This window comes from Schistocerca nitens, chromosome 1, assembly GCF_023898315.1.
Source record: "Schistocerca nitens isolate TAMUIC-IGC-003100 chromosome 1, iqSchNite1.1, whole genome shotgun sequence".
Classification (NCBI taxonomy): domain Eukaryota; kingdom Metazoa; phylum Arthropoda; class Insecta; order Orthoptera; family Acrididae; genus Schistocerca; species Schistocerca nitens.
In genome coordinates, this window is record NC_064614.1 from 140,209,168 (window position 1) to 140,222,971 (window position 13,804).

At 46.3% G+C, this 13,804-nt stretch overlaps 1 protein-coding gene across 1 annotated transcript in view; it reads left to right on the plus strand.

Annotated features, from left to right (window-relative positions):
• Window positions 1-13,804, plus strand: part of LOC126220931 (proteoglycan Cow) — a 380,564-nt gene that overhangs the window by 320,154 nt on the left and 46,606 nt on the right. The gene's annotated exons all lie outside the window — the stretch shown is intronic.

Sequence of the window (13,804 nt, forward strand, 5' to 3'; positions counted from 1 at the left end):
TGGGGAAGGAGACCAGACAGCGAGGTCATCGGTCTCATTGGATTAGGCAAGGAAGGGGAAGGAAGTCGGCCGTGCCCTTTTCAAGGGAACCATCCCGGCATTTGCCTGGAGTGATTTAGGGAAATCACGGAAAACCTAAATCAGGATGGCCGGACGCGGGATTGAACCGTCGTCCTCCCGAATGCGAGTCCAGTGTCTAACCACTGCGCCACCTCGCTCGGTTCCAGATTTTGTTTTTGCAACTTTGTTTTCGTCTATTTTAAGTAAGTTTTATTTATACAGATGGATCCCAGAAGGAGAATGCTCTCGGTTGTTCTGCTGTTTTCCCTGACAGGGTTTTTAAAGTGCGTCTTCCAGAATAATTTACAAATTATGATGCGGAGTTATATGGCGTTCTGATGGCACTGGTGAGGGTTCACAGACATCACCGCACGAGGTTTCTTGTCTGTTCCGACTCTCTTAGTGCACTGCAAGCACTTCACCAAATGTATCCGGTAGATCCGCTGATTCAGCTCATCCATGACTCCTTACAGCGGCTCCAACACCATGGCAAGGAGGTGATCTTTTGCTGGGTATCTGGCCGCATTGAGATACAGGGCGACGACATGGCCGACGAAGCCGCCAAGGAAGCATGTTGGGATGGTGCTGTCCATAAATGTCTCATTTCTGACAGATGCATCATGCGTCATTGGAAGACTGAATGGTTCCAGGTGACAGAAAGCAAATAGCGGTCGCTCAAATCGACCACACAGGCACTGGGGACTTCATGTCAGCCTCACCGCTGGAAGGAGGTTCTGGTTACCAGACTGCGCATCGAGAATAGCGCTTTAACACATGGCTTCGTCCTTCGGCGGGACGATCCACCATTCAGTGAAGTTTGTGGCGTGCCGCTTTCAGTTCAGCATATTGTGGCTGCGTGTGTCCTATATACTGGTATTAGCGCAGCCCTCAGTCTCGCTGGAGATGTGCCCACCGTCCTTGCAGATACCGATACCAGTGTTAACAGAGTGGTGAAATTCTGTAAACTGTCAGGCCTCATCCCTAAACTGGTGAGGAAGGGCGGCGGACTTTAATACATTATAAACTGCCCCGCATGTGGGGACAGCCTTCGTCCCCACCCATAAGATTTGCATGCTGACTTTTCGTCAGGCCGCTGATGACCGTGATGTCGAGCGTCCCCTCAACCCAAATCATTGTCATCATCACCCAAACAGAGGTATCCAACAGGTGGCAAATTTCAAAAATTGCTCTTTTTTACATTGGTGCGTTTCTAAACGTGTCACGCTCCAAGCACTAATTTTGACAGGAAGTACGAGACTGGCACACATTCAGACAAACGTCATCCACGAAATTTCAAAGATAGCAAGAGCCGACAGGTGCGAGAATTACCGCAGTCAGCTTAACAGCCCAAGCATCTATGTTGCTGACAAGAATAACTTACAGGAGAATGCAAAAGAAAATTGATGATCTGTTTCATGATGATCATTTTGGAATTTAGGAAACGTGAATGCGCCAGAGAGGCAGTTCTCACAATGCAGTTGATAATGGAAGAAAGACAGAAGAAAAATCGAGAGTCGTTCATAAGATTTGTCGACTCTCTGTCCTCCCGCCCTCCCCCACCCCCACCCCCACCGCGCTTTGTCGTCGATTTCCTCCCCTCTGTCTTTTTCCTCCTCCTCCTTCCTTCTCTGTCCATCATGTCCTCATTCCCCCTCTCCCTGTCCGTCTCCTCCTCCCCATCTCTCTCTCTCTCTCTCTCCCTCTCCCTCTCCCTCTCCCTCCCTCCCTCCGCATTCCTTCCCCACTTTATCTATGTGCATCTCTTCCTTCCCCCTCCATGTCCTTTTCCCCGCTCTAACTCGAGCCTTTTTTATTGTTATTCCTTACGAATCCTTGATCGGGAACTGACTTAACATGAAAGGATAAATCGGCAGGCATGAGGGAGACCACTCCAACTGCTGTACCTGTGAGGATAATTGCTTGAACTGCAGTATTTCACGTATTTCGCAATGTTGCCAGGTCCATCACTTATTCCCACCTGTTACCATACAGGGTACGCCCAACAATGTCGAACATGATCGTTTTGGGTGGTCCAGGCGTTACAGTGTGGAGAGGCATAATGTTTCACACACGTATTGGAGTCCAAATATTTTAACGCGGTTCTCCTACCTGGCAAATTCATTGTGACACTGTACTCCTTCTTCTACGGTCGCAGGTTCGAATCCTGCCTCGGGCATGGATGTGTTTGATGTCCTTAGGTTAATTAGGTTTAAGTAGTTGTAAGTTCTAGGGGACTGATGACCACAGCAGTTGAGTCCCATAGTGCTCAGAGCCATTTTGTACTCCTTCTTCATGAGGGACTTTTCACGGCTGCGTTCGGCCCTGACTTCATTTTTATCGATGGCAATGAGCTATCGCATCGAACAGCGCTGCTGGAGGAGCTCTTTGAACGAGAGAATATTCGGTGAATGGACTGGCCTGCCCATTCCCCGAGCACGTGTGGTAGGCCTTGGGGAGTCGTATTGCGGCGCGCCCAGTCACCAGCGACCATCCAGGAGCTGTCAACCGCAATGGTGGAGGAATGGAACCCCCCTACCACAGGAACTCCTTATCAACCTTGCGGCCAGCATGGGACCACGTTGCAGAACATGTATTCCTGACGGTGGTGATCGCACACCATATTAGGAACCATTTCATGCCAGGGGGCCATCAAAAATCAGTGTAATTATTGTCTTTGAATAATAGTGTCATTTCTGTTCAGTTCATTGAGTATTTCTCTCATTTACCTTCTGTGTTATACTGTAGCGGTTCTTTCGATCAGTAGAATAAGGTCCATGTTACTTGACAGTTGAACATTGTGCGAAAGCCACATTCGTCCTTGAGTTTGTCCGAAACTCTTAGTCTAGTGTTGCTACCTCTGGATCACAGGGTCCCAGGTTCGATTCCCGGCCGGATTGGGGATTTTCTCTGCCCGGGGACTGGGTGTTTGCATTGTCCTCATCATTTCATCATCATCATAATTCGAGACAGAAGCTACATTGGACTGTGCAAAAATTGGACTGTGCAAACATTGGACTGTGCAAAATTTGGACTGTGCAAAAATTGGACTGCGCAAAAATTGGGACTTTTTACGGGAACTGATGACCGCGCGGTTGAGCTCTCCACAAACCAAACATCATCGTCCTTACGTTTTGCACCCCAGTGTAGCATCATACATTATTATACGAACTCACGAGATCGCTCTTCAAGGTAGCGCCCCTGCTTATTTCCTTGTATACATACGAAATTAACGACACTTTACACCCAACCGTTAAGACGAACTGAATGGGTGGGTAACTCAAGATTTCCGACCAACGGTGAGCGCATGACAAACGCTTAGCAGCCACAGAGAAAGTATACCACCATGCGCGACACCGAGTTGAGGGCGGCCAAATTTGGCGCCAATGTGCTGTGGCACCGGATGACTAACAGCACGACATCGCCTGCAGCGCCTCTCCTGGTCTGTTGACAATATCGGTCGGACACTAGACAACTCGAAAACCGTGGTCTGGTCAAAGGAGCCCCGGTTTCAGTTGGTAAGGCTGATGGTAGGGTTCGAGTGTGGTGCAGACCCCACGAAGCCATGGACCAAATCGTCAGAAAGGCACTGTGCAAACTGGTGGTGGCTCCGTATTGCTTTGGGCTGTGTTTACGTGGAATGGATAGGATCCTGTGGTCCAAAATGGCTCTGAGCACTATGCGACTTAACTTCTGAGGTCATCAGTCGCCTAGAACTTAGAACTAATTAAACCTAACTAACCTAAGGACATCACACACATCCATGCCCGAGGCAGGATTCGAACCTGCGACCGTAGCGCTCGCTCGGTTCCAGACTGTAGCGCCTAGAACCGCACGTCCTGTGGTCCAGCTAAACCTATCATTGACTGTAAGCGATTATGTTCGGCTACTTGGGGACCATTTGCAGCCATTCATGAAATGAATGTTCCCAAACAACAATGGAATTTTTTTGTGGATGGCAGTGTACTATGTCACTCGACCACAGTTGTTCTCGATTGGTTTGAAGAATATTCTGGACAAATCGAGCGAATGATTTGGCCACCCAAATCGCCCGACATTAATCTCATCGAACATTTAAGGGGCACAATGGAGAAATCAGTTGGTGCACAAATTCCTGCACCAGCTACGCTTTGGCAATTATGGACGGCTATAGAGTCAGCGTGGCTCTATATTTCTGCAGCGGACTTGCAACCACTTGTTGAGTCCATGCCATGTCGAACTGCTGCACTACGCTGGGCAAAAGTAGGTCTGACACTTCATTAGGAGGTGTCGCATGACTTTTGTCACCTCAGGGTAGCTGCATAGACGGGCAACATCTCTATAATAGCTAAACTACCTGCCCCCTCCCCCAGTTGGTTTCAGCGTGAACGGGAGGGCACATAACGTGGCGCTGCTGTATTTGGCACGCTGGAGCAACAGAGATGACCTATTGGAAGCGACCCGCCGCTCTGCGGCCGTTGCTGTTGTTGTCACAAAGGCACGGTCGTGTCGCTGTATTTCCTGCCCAGTGTGTGTGTGTGTGTGTGTGTGTGTGACCCATCGGCGCGGACGCCCCGCCTGTTGCCTGTCCCTACCGCCAGCATTAGCCGCGATTACCCGCGCGGCGCTTCGCTGCGCTTCTGCTCCCGCCGGTTCTCGCCGCTTTGCCTCCCCGGGGCTTCCCCGCGCGCCAACTAATCCGCAGGGACGCAGTCGGCGCTGGCGGATGGATGCGCAGGGCTGCCAATATTGACTGCCGGCGGCGCGCGACGCCGATAAACTGCCGTGTGATGTTTTTATTGCCCCACACCCTCAGCTCCGACCGACGCGTCGAATACGACGCTGCCGCGCGTCGAATTTTGCCTCGTTTAACGGCTCGACGGAGGACTTTACCGCTGGGAGAGAAAAGCACAAAACCGCCGAAAGAAAAAATCGGGCTATGCGGACTGCTTGATTAGAATACTCTCTTTCAAATTCTGAAGGTGGCAGGGGTAAAATACAGGGAGCGAAGGGCTGTTTACAATTTGTACAGAAACCAGATGACAGTTATAAGAATCGAGGGGCATGAAAGGGAAGCAGTGGTTGGGAAGGGAGTGAGAATGGGTTGTAGCCAATCGCCAATGTTATTCAATCTGTATATTGAGCAAGCAGTAAAGGAAACAGAAGAAAAATTCGGAGTAGATATTAAAATCGATGGAAAAGAATCAAAACTTTGAGGTTCGCCGATGACATTATAATTCTGTCAGAGACAGCAAAGGACTTGCAAGAGCAGTTGAACGCAATGGACAGTGTCTTGAAAGGAGAATATAAGATGAACATAAACAAAAGCAAAACGAGAATAATGAAATGTAGTCGAATTAAGTCTGGTGATGCTGAGGGAATTAGATTAGGAAATGAGACACTTAAAGTAGTAAAGGAGTTTTGCTATTTGGGGAGCAACATAACTGACGATGGTCGAAGTAGAGAGGATATAAAATGTAGACTGGGAATGGCAAGGAAAGGGTTTCTGAAGAAGAGAAATTTATTAACATCGAGTACAGATTTAAGTGTCAGGAAGTCGTTTCTGAAAGTATTTGTATGGAGTGTGGCCATGTATGGAAGTGAAACGTGTACGATAAATAGTTTGGACAAGAAGAGAATAGAAGCTTTCGAAATGTGGTGCTACAGAAGAATACTGAAGATTAGATGGGTAGATCACATAACTAATGAGGAGGTATTGAATAGAATTGGGAAGAAGAGAAATTTGTGGCACAACTTGACTAGGAGAAGGGATCGGTTGGTAGGGCGTATTCTGAGGCATCAAGGGATCACCAATTATTGGAGGGCAGCGTGGAGGGTAAAAATCGTAGAGGGAGACCAAGAGATGAATACACTAAACAGATTCAGAAGGATGTAGGTTGTAGTAGGTACTGGGAGATGAAGAAGCTTGCACAGGATAGAGTAGCATGGAGAGCTGCATCAAAGCAGTCTCAGGACTGAAGACCACAACAACAACAATGCAGACTGCTTAGGAACAGGTAGTCATTGGAAATTTATGGTAAGAGCCTATGGAACCTAACTGCTGAGGTCATCGGTCCCTAAACTTACACACTATTTAATCTAACTTACGCTAAGGTCAACACGCACACCTGTGCCCGAGGGGGGACTCGAACGTCCGACCGGGGCGGGTCGCGCGGACCTTGACAAGGCGCCCAAGACAGCACGGCTACCCCGCGCGGCCGGAACAGGTAGTCTGTTTGCATTTCGTTGTTTCTGGTCAGTAGGAATAGGCTGGAACAGACAGAAGGGTTTCGCCCGTACCATTCAGAAAGCTCCAAATTTACAGCTGTACACATCAAAAGAACTACCGCTACTTGTTTTGGTAGGAAAGACGCAAAGCATGGACTAATAAGTTGCAAAGCAACCATGTTATAAACGTGGCAAACGTCAAAGAGCAATATAGATGTTCCTTACGCAGTTACGGTACACATATAAACAGCCTATGTGTAAAAAGCCGAAATAAGTTTATTTGAATAGAGAGAAACACAAATGAACTTGACAATGACAAACTTGGGAATTGTGAAAAAAACTAGCCTCATTTGATTGGTCAGGCTTTCAACGGGAATGAGATTTTCACACTCTGCAGCGGATTCCACGTTGATATGAAACTCTGTGGTAGATTAAAACTGTGTGCCAGACCGAGAGTCAAGGCAGGCTACCAGCTGAGCTAGCCAAGCTCACACAAGTCACACCCCATCCTCACAGCTTCACTTCCGCCTGTACCTAATCTCCTATCTTACAGACTTCACAGAAACTCTCCTGCAAAACTTACAAGACTAGCACTACTGGAAGAAAGGATATACTGGGGACATGACTTAACCACGGGTGGGGGGACGTTTCCAGAATGAGATTTTCACTCTGCAGCGGCGTGTGTGCTGATTGTGGGAACGTACCCCAGGCTATGGCTAAGCCATGTCTCCGCATTATCCTATCTTTCAGGAGTGGTAGTCTTGCAAGTTTCGCAGCAGAGCTTTCATGAAGTTTGGAAGGTTGGAGATGAGATACTGGCCGAAGTAACGCTGTGAGACCGGGTTGTGAGTCATGGATGGGTAGTTCACTTGGTAGAGCCCTTGACTGCGAAAGGGAAAGGTGCCAAGTTCGAGTTTCGGTATGGCAGGCAGTTTTAACCCGCCAGGAAGTTTGTCTTTCAACCGTTGGAAGTAGAAAATAAAGTTTGTATTTCTGAACTATCTTAGTAACGGAAAAACTCAAATGAAGTCTTCTGGTAGAACATAAAAATAGTCCAACTAGCTGTCTCAAAACCGTCAACATGTGTCTTCAAATAACAGCCACGGTCTCCAACCATGTCATCATATGACAAAATTTCAATGGTGCAACTATCTGATAATGAGGGAAACAGATTGCTGTACTAATCTAAAAGATAGGAAAACAACTCTGATCAGAAGTTCGTAAGAGGCTTCAGATGCTGTTGGAGTAAAGTTTTTGAGTCACTTAGAAAATTAACTAAATCTGTTTAAAATTTACAACACAATTAGGATAATGATAAATCCTGATAGAAATTATAAATCTGATAACACAATCCAGTAGGGAACAGTTAGTCTAACTTCAAAAGAAGAAAGTTTTAGTCCAGCAAGAGCAAACAACAGACAATCACACAAATACAAGGACTATTCTGAAAGTATATTCCGATCAGTCGTGAAATGAAACTTTCCCCAGATGTGTTGGGCAGTGTCTCTAGTATGCCCGTCTATCGCACCAGGTGCCTGTTTTCAGTTCTGAGCGCACAGCGAGCGCGTAAAGATGCCTAGAAAATAGCGTCTCGTGCCAAGTATGAGGGCCTGGTGAGAAATTTCGCCTGAAGCTATGCAGCCCTCATACCTGTCATGTTTTTCCTTCTGTAAACCAATCCTCTGCCACATTCTGCAGGGGCAATGAAGATCCTCCTGCAGCGTTTTCGTTGGCAACTGTTTGATCACCCACAATACAACCTGTAAATGGCTACGTCTGGTTTTCATCTGTGCTCACATGAACCGCTGGGTATGAAGACAACATTTTTGCAGACAACAAGCCGTAGATCAGCGTCGAGAATTGGAGGAAAGCAGTGGCGGCTGCCTGCTATGTGTATCGAGGGTACTGGAAAGTTGGTACAACGCTATGACAAATGTCTATGTAAGAACGGCGACTATGTAGCTCACTGTTGTAAATAAAACCTGTTTCATTTTCACAGTAGTCTCCATTTCACGACCAATCGGAACTTCCTTTCTGAGTAGCCCTCGTATTGCTATTCTTGAAGCAACAAATCAGTGAACTACAATGAGATTCACATATTTAACCTTGTCATAGTCTTACATAATGTGACCAAGTTTTGAAACGATATTTCAACGTTTAATTTTATATAAGAGCATGGTATCTTTGCCAGTGACTAATGGCAAAAAAATCAATATTTTACTCGCCTCACTAGAGCCAGCTTGCTTTCACCCATGTCGTGACTCATTTCGGCAGGAAACAGATAAAATAAGGGTGAACAAGATGCAAATCAACCACGTTATTAATGTCTCAAATGTTAAAGAACAATGTAGGTGTTCCTTACGCAGCTATAGTCTGATTTAGGGTAGTTGACATTTGACAGTTTGTGGCTGGCCTGTTGCCACCGGTAAAATACCAGTGGGAGCTGTAGACTAGCCTCCCACCGTGTTGTCACTTTCGCTGCGCAAAGCTCTCTACCTGGCAGTTCTCAGTGAACCGTTGTAGTAGGAGAATCGTGCAAAGTTTATCCGTGTTACGAAAATAGTCGAAAGAGGACTATAGGGGAAATATAGTAGAAATCTATACCATACCTGAATTTCAACGTGAACACTTCATACTTATCTTCGTGTTAGTTCAATTCTGATAGAATTGAGGAAAAAAATTTTCAAAGCTTGAATTTATCAAACGTGAAGGGTTACACAACTTTCGAAAAATCGGTTCCCAAGTAAGGCATTTTGGTACGGTAAAGGTAACTTTTAAGTCCCACGTTCTAGCCCTAGACACATTCTCAGTTCGAATCTAATAAACTTTCTTGAGGCTAAGTAGCTTATGTCCACGAATCATCACTCAGCTTGTCCTTTTCTCAAATGATAAACTACGAATTATGGATGAAGGGCGACAGGCAGATTCCATATTTCTAGATTTCCGAAAAGCATTTGACTCAGTGCAACCTTGCAGATTATTAACGATCAGATGGACTAAGTTCAGAGATATGTGAATGGTTCAAAGACTTCTTAGAGAATTGAACCCAGTATGTTGTATTCGACGGCAAATGTTCGTCAGAGACAAGGGTATCGTCAGGAGTGGCCCAGGGAAGTGTGATAGAGCAGCTGTTGTTTTCTATATACATAAATGATTTGCCAGACAGGGTGGGCAGCAATCTGTCGTTGTCCGCTGATGATGCTATGGTGTACGGTAAGGTGCCGAAGTAGAGTGACTGTAGGTACAAGACGACTTAGACAAAATTTCCAGTTGTTGTGATGAATGGCAATTAGCCCTAAATGTGGAAAAACGTAAGTTAATGCGGGTGAGTAGGAAGAACGGAGCTGTAATGTTCGGATACAGTATCTCTACTGCCCAGCTGAACACAATTCGTTTAAATATCTGGGCGTAACGTTGCAAAGCGATATGAGGAGGAAAGAGCACGTGAAAACTGTGTTAGGGAAGGCAAATGGTCGACTTCGGTTTATTGAGAGAATTTTAGGAATGAGTAGTTCACCTGTAAAGGAGACCGCATATAGGACGCTTGTGTGACCTATTCTTGAGTACTGCTAGAGCGTTTGGGATCCGTACCAGGTTGAATTGCCTGGAGGGAACGCGGCATTCTTTTCGGAAAACACTGTTGAGAAAATTTAGAGAACCGGCATTTGAAGCTGACTGTCGAATGATTATGCCCCCGCCATATTATGTCGCGCTTAAGAATGGGCCCATACGGAGGCGCACAGACAGTCGTTTTTCCCTCCCTCTATTTGCCAGTGGAACACGAAGGGAAATGACAAGTAGTGGTACAGGGTACCCTCCGTCACGCACCTTACGGTGGCTTGCGGAGTATCGATGTAGATGTGGACAGTCAGATCCGACCGACAGCCGTGTCATCATCCGGCAATGGCGTCACTGGCTGGCGTGTGGTCAGAACGCCGCTCTCCCGGTCGCTTTCGGGCTTCTTGACCCTGGAACCGATACTATAATGGATGGAGAAGTTCCTCAGTTGGCCTCTCGGGCTGAATGCACCCTGTGCCGGTCTTCCCACCTGGCTGCGCCGGGAATCGAACCCGGTCCTCCGCATGGCATTCAGCCACGCTGGACACTAAGCTACGAAGATGGACAAAGGTATTTAGGTAGTCAACAAAAAAGTATTCCAGTTTGTTCAATAGGCTTCCAGATACGACAAGTTTGAAGCTGCTTTCCGGATCGGAAAATATCATTGTTAGAAAAAAAAATTAAACGAAACTCGGCACCTGTTTAAAATTAATAACACGGTTTTGACAAGCTTTGACACATTATAGAGACCTGTAGCATTAGTGAATTTCAAAAATCTTCGTAATTTTGTTGGAAATAGGGACTTTAAAGTGATTTTCTATTCACTGCAAAAAATGTCGCAGCATCGGACCTCAAACATTAAATGACATCTAATTTAAATCAGGGTATAGTATTCTTGAAAAATTTCGGTTATGAAGTTCGACAACATATTCGTGCTTTAGCTAGAATATACTAACTATAGTCTAGCGGACTGGTTAATTACTGTGTTACTGACTTCATTCGTTTGGCCTATTAAAATGTGTAATGTTCTTCTATTAATAAATTTTCTTCGTACTTTTTCCAGTACGCTTTTTAGATTGGCGATACAAGCAACTTGCTTTAGGCAGTTTTTCCTTACTTTTAATCAATCAAATCCATAATATTTCCTCGCCCATTTCTTCAGCCAAAGGAGCTGTCAAAAGGTTAATGAGAGATTCTTTTAACGAATTTGAAAGCAATATTTTATCTGCAGAGTCTAAAAATAACCCCAAAAAATTTTGCTCGTACGTAAAATCTATGAACGCGACAAATAATTCAGTACTTTCTCTTATTGACAGTACAGGTAATGTAACGGATGATGATAAACAGAAGGCCGAAATTCTAAACCTGGCTTTCAAAAACTCTTTTACGGTAGAGGACTGCAGCACCACTCCCCCTTTCAATTATCGAACAAACACAAGGATGGCTGACATAGTGTTTAGTGAATCTAGGATTGTAAAACAGCTAAGATCCTTAGAAGCCAGGTAGGCATCTGGCCCAGACGGTATCCCTGTAAGATTATATGTTGACTATGCTACAAATACAGCACCATTCTTATCCATCATCTATCAGAGATCATTGAACAGCGGGAAGTTCCACTGGTCTGGAAGAAGGCCCAGGTCATAGCAATCTATAAAAAGGGTAGTAAATTGGATGCACATAATTACCGGCCAGATTCACTGACATCGATTTGTTGTAGAATCATGGAACATATTTATGTGTTCAGGCGTAATGACTTCTCTAGACTCTGAGAAGTTCATCTGCAGAAACCAGCGCGGTCGTAGGAAACATCGGTCGTGCGAGACACAGCTGGACCTCTTTGTGCATGATATACAACAGGCTCTAGATACTGGCTCCCAGGTTGATTCCATATTTCTCGACTTTCTAAAGGCGTTCGACTCAGTCCCGCACTGTCGCTTGCTCCAAAAAGTGCACGCTTACGGTCTATCAGATGGCATATGCGGTTGGATAAAATGTTTTCTAATAGACAGAGAGCAGTATGTCGTCCTGAATGGGGCGACTTCAACAGAAACAAGCGTAAATTCAGATGTGCCCCAGGGCAGTGTAATAGGTCCGCTGCTTTTTACGATTTACATAAACGATCTGGTTGATGATATTGACAGCGACAGTAGACTGTTTGCCGATGATGAAGTAGTGTACAAGAAAGTAGTATCACACGAAAGTTGTGAACAAATCAATGAGGATTTGCAGAAAATAAATGTGTGGTGTAATGACTAGCAGTTATCTCTCAATAGGTCAAAGGCGCTGCAGTCATGGACTGTGAGGCTGGTCCCGGCGGAGGTTCGAGACCTCCCTCGGGCATGGGTGTGTATGTTTGTCCTTAGGATAATTTAGGTTAAGTAGTGTGTAAGATTAGGGACTGATGACCTTAGCAGTTAAGTCCCATAAGATTTCACACACACACATCTCTCAATACTAGTAAGTGTAACCTACTGCGTATAACAAGGCGAAAATCCCCATTAATGTAAGTGAACAAAATAAATGCCCAGTCTTTGGAAGCGGTAACATCCGTCAGGTACCTGGGTGTGACTATTCGAAATGATCTGAAATGGAACGATCAGATTACTCAAGTAACGGGCAAGTCGAACTTTAGATTGCGGTTTATTGGTAGAATCCTGAAGCGATGCAGTCCTTCAACAAAGGAAATTGCTTACAATACGTTAGTTCGTCCGGTCTCAGAGTATTGTTCGTTTGTATAGGACCCTTGCCAATTGGGTCTGATTCAAGAGATTGAGAAGGTCCAAAGAAGAGCGGCAAGATTCGTGACTGGCACATTTAGCCATCGCGAGAGCGTTACAAATCTCATAGAAAGTTTGAAATGGGATACACTTGCAATTAGACGACGCGCTAAACGGAAGAGGCTGCTCACTAAATTCCGAAATCCGATTTTCGCCGAGGATGTAGAGCATATATTATTACCACCAGCTTTCAAATCGCGCAATGATCGCCACTCAGAGATAAGGGAAATTAGAGCTCATACTGAGGCGTTCAGACAGTCTTTGTTCCCTCGCGTGATCCGCGAGTGGAACAGGGGGGGGATATGACTTTGGCGCGAATTGTGCCCTCTGCCTCACACCGCTTGGTGGCTAGCGGAGTACATACACTCCTGGAAATTGAAATAAGAACACCGTGAATTCATTGTCCCAGGAAGGGGAAACTTAATTGACACATTCCTGGGGTCAGATACATCACATGATCACACTGACAGAACCACAGGCACATAGACACAGGCAACAGAGCATGCACAATATCGGCACTAGTACAGTGTATATCCACCTTTCGCAGCAATGCAGGCTGCTATTCTCCCATGGAGACGATCGTAGAGATGCTGGATGTAGTCCTGTGGAACGGCTTGCCATGCCATTTCCACCTGGCGCCTCAGTTGGACCAGCGTTCGTGCTGGACGTGAAGACCGCGTGAGACGACGCTTCATCCAGTCCCAAACATGCTCAATGGGGGACAGATCCGGAGATCTTGCTGGCCAGGGTAGTTGACTTACACCTTCTAGAGCACGTTGGGTGGCACGGGATACATGCGGACGTGCATTGTCCTGTTGGAACAGCAAGTTCCCTTGCCGGTCTAGGAATGGTAGAACGATGGGTTCGATGACGGTTTGGATGTACCGTGCACTATTCAGTGTCCCCTCGACGATCACCAGTGGTGTACGGCCAGTGTAGGAGATCGCTCCCCACACCATGATGCCGGGTGTTGGCCCTGTGTGCCTCGGTCGTATGCAGTCCTGATTGTGGCGCTCACCTGCACGGCGCCAAACACGCATACGACCATCATTGGCACCAAGGCAGAAGCGACTCTCATCGCTGAAGACGACACGTCTCCATTCGTCCCTCCATTCACGCCTGTCGCGACACCACTGGAGGCGGGCTGCACGATGTTGGGGCGTGAGCGGAAGACGGCCTAACGGTGTGCGGGACCGTAGCCCAGC